Below are 7,080 nucleotides of genomic sequence, written 5' to 3'. Positions count from 1 at the left end.
GGGTCGCTATGAGTCGGTTCCGACTCGATGGCACCTGACAACAACAACAACAAATAGAATACCAAGGAATTTGCTATTTTTAAATGGTTTTAAATATTAAGAGGAATTAGAACAGAATTTTCGTGAATAATTTAGACGTATTGTAACCATATATTTTCAAATCTGTAAATGAATATGATGTAGTATTTCTACTTATTCATTATTTTTAATTCATTTCCTATGTGTTTTCTTGCTTCCTTTGAGGTACATTGCTTTGCATTAACAGTTATTTTTACAGTTCCTCAAGTAATGTACTTTAGAAATCAGTATAATATTGTAAATTAATTTATCTCTTGGGATATTAGAATTGTTCTGTGGGCATTATTCTCAAACCTAGATGATGCTTTTATGAAAGAATAAACATCAATATAGTTTATCTGCTTATGAAATATTGCCAAGATTTAACAATAAAAACATTCAAAAATAGTCTGTTGTTTATGGTGTTTTCAGTTGTATTATTGATTGCATGACTGGTTGGATCAATGGTGCAGAAATTGGCCATTTATATTGCAAAAATCAGAATCAATTGTAAAACAGCTGACACTATGCCTGCTAGTCTTGTGAGAAAACACCTATTAGGTTAAGATGACTGCTTCTATCACCTCTGGAAGAAATTCCAGCCATGATTTACATACCTCATACTTTCTTTGTATTTCGTATTATTGTTTTATATTTTCATAGTATCCTGGATGATATGTAGCAAAACAAGATATGTGAGGTGATTTCACTTTGGAAAGATTAATTGGATTGTTGTCATTGTTATGTGCCGTGGAGTCGGTTCCGACTCATAGTGACCCTGTACAGGGTTTCCAAGGCTGTAAATCTTTACGGGAGCAGAACGCCTCATCTTTCTCCCGCAGAACCGCTGGTAATTTCGAACTGCTGACCCTGAGGTTCGCAGCCCGATTCGTAACCACCATGCTACCAGAGTTCCTTTTGCTAGCAGCATTATTATTCCCTTATACAAACTCATATTTGTAGGGCAAACTTTTTAAATGATATCCAGTGAAGTTTGGGATATGCTGTTTGATAATACCCGTTATTATATATTAAGGTATTTCATTACTTTAACAAGCACAAATAAAGAGGACAGTTTAAAATGCAACCTGTTCCATTTATGATGCATACTAAAACATCCCAAGATTTAGTGGCTTAAACATTGGTCAGAAATTTAGCCAGGTCTTGGTCGGACAATACTTCTTCATGTACTGGTCTATTGTCACTCAAACTAGTTAGCTAGTTTCTGTGCTGATTTGGTGATGTGAGAATATCTTTACTCTCCTGCCACATGCTTTAGCAGGAAAACCTGGAAGACTAACTCAGAAAGTGCTCCTCAAGCTATAGTAGTTTCAGGACTTTCCTGTTGGTTTCTTCATTAAGGTAGCTATCCTGCTACTTGTATGATAGCTCAGTATACCAGAAATGTCTCAAATTTTTGGTAATTGCAAAATCTAGTTCCATACAACCTATCTTAACATTACTCCGAAGCACTCAAATGATAGGTCAAGAGCCAGTCCCTTTTTTGTTGCTGTTAGTTGTCATGGAGTTGATCTAGATTCACAGAAGCTCCCTGTGACAGAGGAGAACTGCCCTATAAGATTGCTAAACCTTTAATCTTTACAAAAGCTGATCATCAGCTTGTGGTTCAAACTGACCTTGAGGTTGAGTGCTTATCCTACAGCACCACACCACCAAATCTCCTTCTCCTTTTAAGTGTAGAGAAATAGAGCCCAGCTCTTGATGGGAATGGTATCAACAATGGCGCTCATCTTTCCTTCAGAAGTGAACTGAGGTTTAAGTACTTGGGAACATGTTTTTGCTTCTCCTGTTAATATTTAATCAAGGGATTAAGAAATATCTTTTTCTAGTATAACAATTTTTAAATGCATGCTTTTAGTGTGAGCAAACGTCAAAGCGAGATTTTATTTCAAATCTAATGGCACGCAAACTCAGCTATTTGAGAGTTCAATTTTAGAAAATAAGTCAAGTTTGTCTAGACCTTGGTCAGGTTTCTAAATGAAGTGTTTCATTGTTTCTGAATTAACTGAGACCTAAGTTCATTGTTTCAATTTAGTTGAGCCACCCAATTTTTATAGTAAATTCTAGAGAATTCATGAGGTTTTGTGATTCCATTTGAGTTCATTGCCAGGTTTCTTTGTAAAATATGACAATACTTGTCAAACTTGTGAACCCAAAAGACTTGACTGAAGCTCACTAGTTTTATGCTTAATTTGGAAGCTCACTTGGGTTTGGCTGACCATGAAATGTCAAGCTAAATGTGCATGGCTTAAAATAGTAAAAATGAAAGCAGATGAATTAATTCAAATTCATGTAAATCGGACACTCTAAGTTACTATTAACTTCAATAACAGTTAAAACCAAGACCATCAGGAAGTGTTGGACCAGATCTTGAATCTTTTGCAAATTAGATGAAGTTTGTCCTCAGAGAGCCGCTTAATATTTTTCTGAATTTTTTTCTCTTATTTGATCATGGATCTTAGTTCTAGAATGGTCATTTGTGGATTACAAGGTTCCTGTGACTCCACAATGCTCCCACATGGATAGACTTTTCAACAATCCTCCCATGATGCATGCCTCTTTTTTTCTTCCTTGTCCATGTTCAAGTTTTCCTAACATTGAGATTGTTGTTTTTAGCTACCATTGACTTAATTCTCGCTCTGGCAAATCATGTGTGCAGAATAGAACTGTTCTCAAGACTGTGACCTTACCGAAGCAGATTGCTGGACATTGCTTTCCAAGTGTTTTGGGATGGGTTGGAACCACTAACCTTCTAGTTAATAGTCCAGTGCTTATATATTTCTTCAATGCAAGGGTCATCACTTTGAGATACTTATATATCCCCTATGAACTGACTGTAGATGAGTTGCATAAAAGCTTATATTTTAATATTATCATCTCCCAAAGCGCTTAACAGCAACAACATAGTAAAGTACAGAATCTGAGCTATGACTCTCAGTACATATATTCATTACCTTTTGATTAAAATGTTAATGTATTAGGCACTATATTCTAGGAGTAACAAACCACCTTTAATGCATCCTAGACAAAGAACTTTGTACTCAATCAAAAATATATTTTTAAGTCATTCTATAAAATAAAGTTAAGACTACTTTTTGAAAAGTTTAAAGTCAATTAGAGATGCAAGCAAAGCAACTGACAAACAGAGTAACTAAGTGTATTATGATATTAAATAAACAGAAACAGTTGAATAGATGAGAGATTAAATACACAAATTCTATTTTAATTCTAACTAGGAATTTAGATCTCCTCACTCTTCTAAGGGCTTATTTGTAAAGATGAAATCTACTACTGCCTTACAAATTACTTCACAAGTAATTTCTCTAAGGTGTTTATTTCACAAGTGTTTCTCTAAGGTGCCATCAAGTCAGTTCTGATTTACAGTGGCACAATGCACAACAGAATGAAACAATACCCAGTCCTGCACCATCCTCACAATTGTTGCTGTGCTTGATCCCATCTAACTGAGGGTCTTTCTCTTTTCTGATGACTCCACTTCGTCGAGCATGATGTCCTTATTCTGGTGCTGAACCTTTCTAACAACATGTTCAAAGTAGGGGAAATTAAGTCTGCCCATCCTACCTTCTAAGGAACTGTCTGGCTGTACTTCTTCCAATACAGATTTGTTTGTTCTTCTGGCAGTCCATGGTACTTTCAATATTTTTGATAACATCGCAATTTATGAAAAACCATAGAAGAACTCATTGTCCAACTTTTACATGATTAAGAGGTGATTGAAAATACTGTGGCTTACGTCAGGCACATTTAGTCTTCAAACTGACATCTTTACCCTTTAACACTTGAAAGAGTTACTTTGCATTAGATTTGCCTATAGCAAATATCCTTTAATTTCTTGGCTACTGCTTCCATGACCATTCATTGTGGATTCAAGCAACATGAAGTCTTTGATAACGTCAATCTTGTCTACATTTATCATTATGTTATTTATTGTTCCAGTTGTGATGCTTTTAATTTTCTTTATATTGAGGTACAATCCATGAAGATTTTTATCTTCATCAGTAAGCATTTCAAGTGCTCTTTTCTTACAGCAAACAAGGATGTGTCAGCTGGATTTCACAAATCTTTAATGAGTCTACCTCTAATCTTGATGTCACATTCTTCCTCACATAATTCAATTTCTCAGATTATTTGTTCAGTATACAGATTGAATATGCAAGGTGAAAGAATAAAACCCAGACACACCCTTACCTTATTTTGAGTCATTTGGTATCCTTTTGTTCTGTTTGTCTATGTACAGGATTTTGCTCCTTGGTCTATGTATAGGTTCTACATGAACACAATAAAGTATTTGGGAATTATCATTCTTAACATGATATTCATAGTTTATTAGGACCCAAAAAGTCAGATGTCCTTGCATAGCCAATAAAGTACAAGCAAACATCTTTCTGCTTATAGCCAATGTGCATCAGTAATTATAATCTTCATATCATAGCCTCTTCTAAATCGAGATTAAATTTCTGAAAGCTCTCTGTTTAACTACTGCTATAATAGTTTTTTAAATTATTTTCAGAAAAATTTTTCTTTGATATTGTTTGATGCTTTCAGCATCCCTTTGGGTAATCTTGCTTTGGATTCAACACAAAAATAGATCTCTTACTATTTGTTGGCCAGATAACGATTTTCATTGCATAATTGAGTGATACCTCCATAACTCCATAAATTAGCTAAAACATTTCAGTTTGTATTTGTCACATATTGGAACCTTGTTTTTCATTAATACGTTGAATACAGCTTGAACTTCTTCCTTCAGTATCATTAGTTCTTTATTATATGTTAATTTTGAAATGGTTGAACATAACCCAATTCTTTTTAGTATAGTAGCTCTGTGCATTCCTTACATCTTCTTTTGATGTCTCCTGTGGCACTTAATATTTTGTCCATATAGAATTCTTCAATATTGCAGTCTAAGTCTTGAATTTTTTCTTCAGTACTTTCAGCTTCAGAAATGATGAGCATTCTCTTCCATGTTGGTTTTTCAACTCCAGATCTTTGCACATTTCATTATAATACTTTACCTCGACTTTCCAAATGCCTCTGACATTTCTGTTCAGCAGTTTTTATTCTTCATCATTTTTCTAGTCACTTTAGCTTCTCTCTACACTTAAGAGCAAGTTTTAGAACCTCTTAACCTCTTATAGAATTCATTTTGATATTTTATTTCTTTCCTGTCTTTTTATGGCCATTTTTTTTATGTTCATGCATGATGTTCTTGTCATTCCACAACTACTCTTGTCTATGTTCATTAGTGTCTAGTGAATCAAATATGTTCTTGAGATGGTCTCTAAATTTAGGTGTCATATACTCAAGGTCATACTTTGGCTCCTGTGAAGTAGTTTTAATTTTCGTCAGCTTCAGCCTGAACTTCAGGTCAATTGTGGGAAAGACCATCAGTTGACCCTGGCCTTGTGCTGACTGAGAGTATTGAACTTCTCCATCATCGATTCCCAATATGTGTTCAGTTTGAGGACTGTGTATTCAGCCTGGTGAAGTCTACATGTACATTATCATTTTTAGGTGCTTTCTAATGGGTTCTGAGTCATAGCAACCTTATGGACAGAAGAAAACACGGGCCGGATCTGTTCCATCCTCATAATTGTCATTGCATTTGAACTGTTTGAAGCAAGGTGTCCTACTCCAGGGAGTGGTCCTTCTTGACAGCATGTCCAAAGTATGATAGGCATAGTCTTGTCATCCTTGCTTCTAAGGATCACTGTGGTTGTAATAATTTCCAGACAGACTTGGTTGCTATTCTGGCAGTCCATGGTACTTTCAACATTCTTTGCCAATACCATCATTCAAATACTTCAATTAGCCTTTGGTCTTCTTATTTATTGTCCAACTTTCACATGCATATGAGCTTATTTAAAATACCATGTCTTAAGAAAGGTACACCTTAGTCCTCAAAGTGAAATCTTTGATCTTGAGCAATTTAAAGAGATCTTTTGCAGCAGATTTACCTAATGCAATTAATTATTTAATTTCTTGGCTGCTTCCATGAACGCTGATTGTGGATCCAAGCAAAATGTCTTTGACAACTTCAATCTTTTCTCTGTTTATCATGACATTATTTATTGGTCCAGTTGTGAAGAATTTTGTTTTCTTTACATTGAATTGCAATCCATACTAATTTTCATTAGAATTTCAAATCCTCCACATATATAGTCATAGTTTATATTGTTGTAAATTGTGTTCACAATGACTAGTCCCTGTTCTTGCCAAATTCTATCATGGGATAGCCAGCATCATTTCTGTTACCTATTTCATATGTTCCAAATACTGATTTTTTTCTCTTTGCTTCCAACTTTCACTTTTCAATCACTGGTAATTATCAAGACATATTGATTATATCTACCACACGTCTGTCAGTGTCTTGTACTGTGGTGACCTGTGAGTTGCTGTGATTCTGGAAGCTATGCCACTGGTATTTTAAACACCAGCAGGGTCACCCATGGTGGACAGGTTTCAGTTGAGTTTTCAGGTGAAGACACACTAGAAAGAAAGAGTGATGAATTAATTCTGAATATTTAATCACTGAAAACCTTATGAATACCAGAGAAACACTTTTAGATATAGTGCTGGAAAATCAGCCCTTTAGGTTGGAAGGCACTAAAATATAATTGGGGAAGAGCTGACTTCTCAAAGTAGAATTGACCGTGATGACGCAAATGGAGTAAAGCCTGTGGGAGAAAAGCCCACGGGACCTTCATTTGCTGATAGGGCAAAACTCAAAATGAAGAAAATAGCTGTAAACATCCATTAATAATTGGAACATGAAATGTACAAAATATGAATCTAGGAAAATTGGAAATTGTAAAAAATGAAATGGAACGCATAAACATTGATATCTTAAGTATTTGTTGTTGTTGTTGTTAAGTGCTGTTGAGTTGGTTCCGACCCATAGCGACCCTGTACAAGGTTTCCGAGGGTGTAAATCTTTACGGGAGTAGAAAGCCTCATCTTTCTCCCGTGGAGCAGCTGGTA

Source organism: Chrysochloris asiatica, unplaced genomic scaffold, assembly GCF_000296735.1.
Source record: "Chrysochloris asiatica unplaced genomic scaffold, ChrAsi1.0 scaffold00063, whole genome shotgun sequence".
Classification (NCBI taxonomy): Eukaryota; Metazoa; Chordata; class Mammalia; order Afrosoricida; family Chrysochloridae; genus Chrysochloris; species Chrysochloris asiatica.
This window is presented reverse-complemented; position numbering follows the sequence as displayed.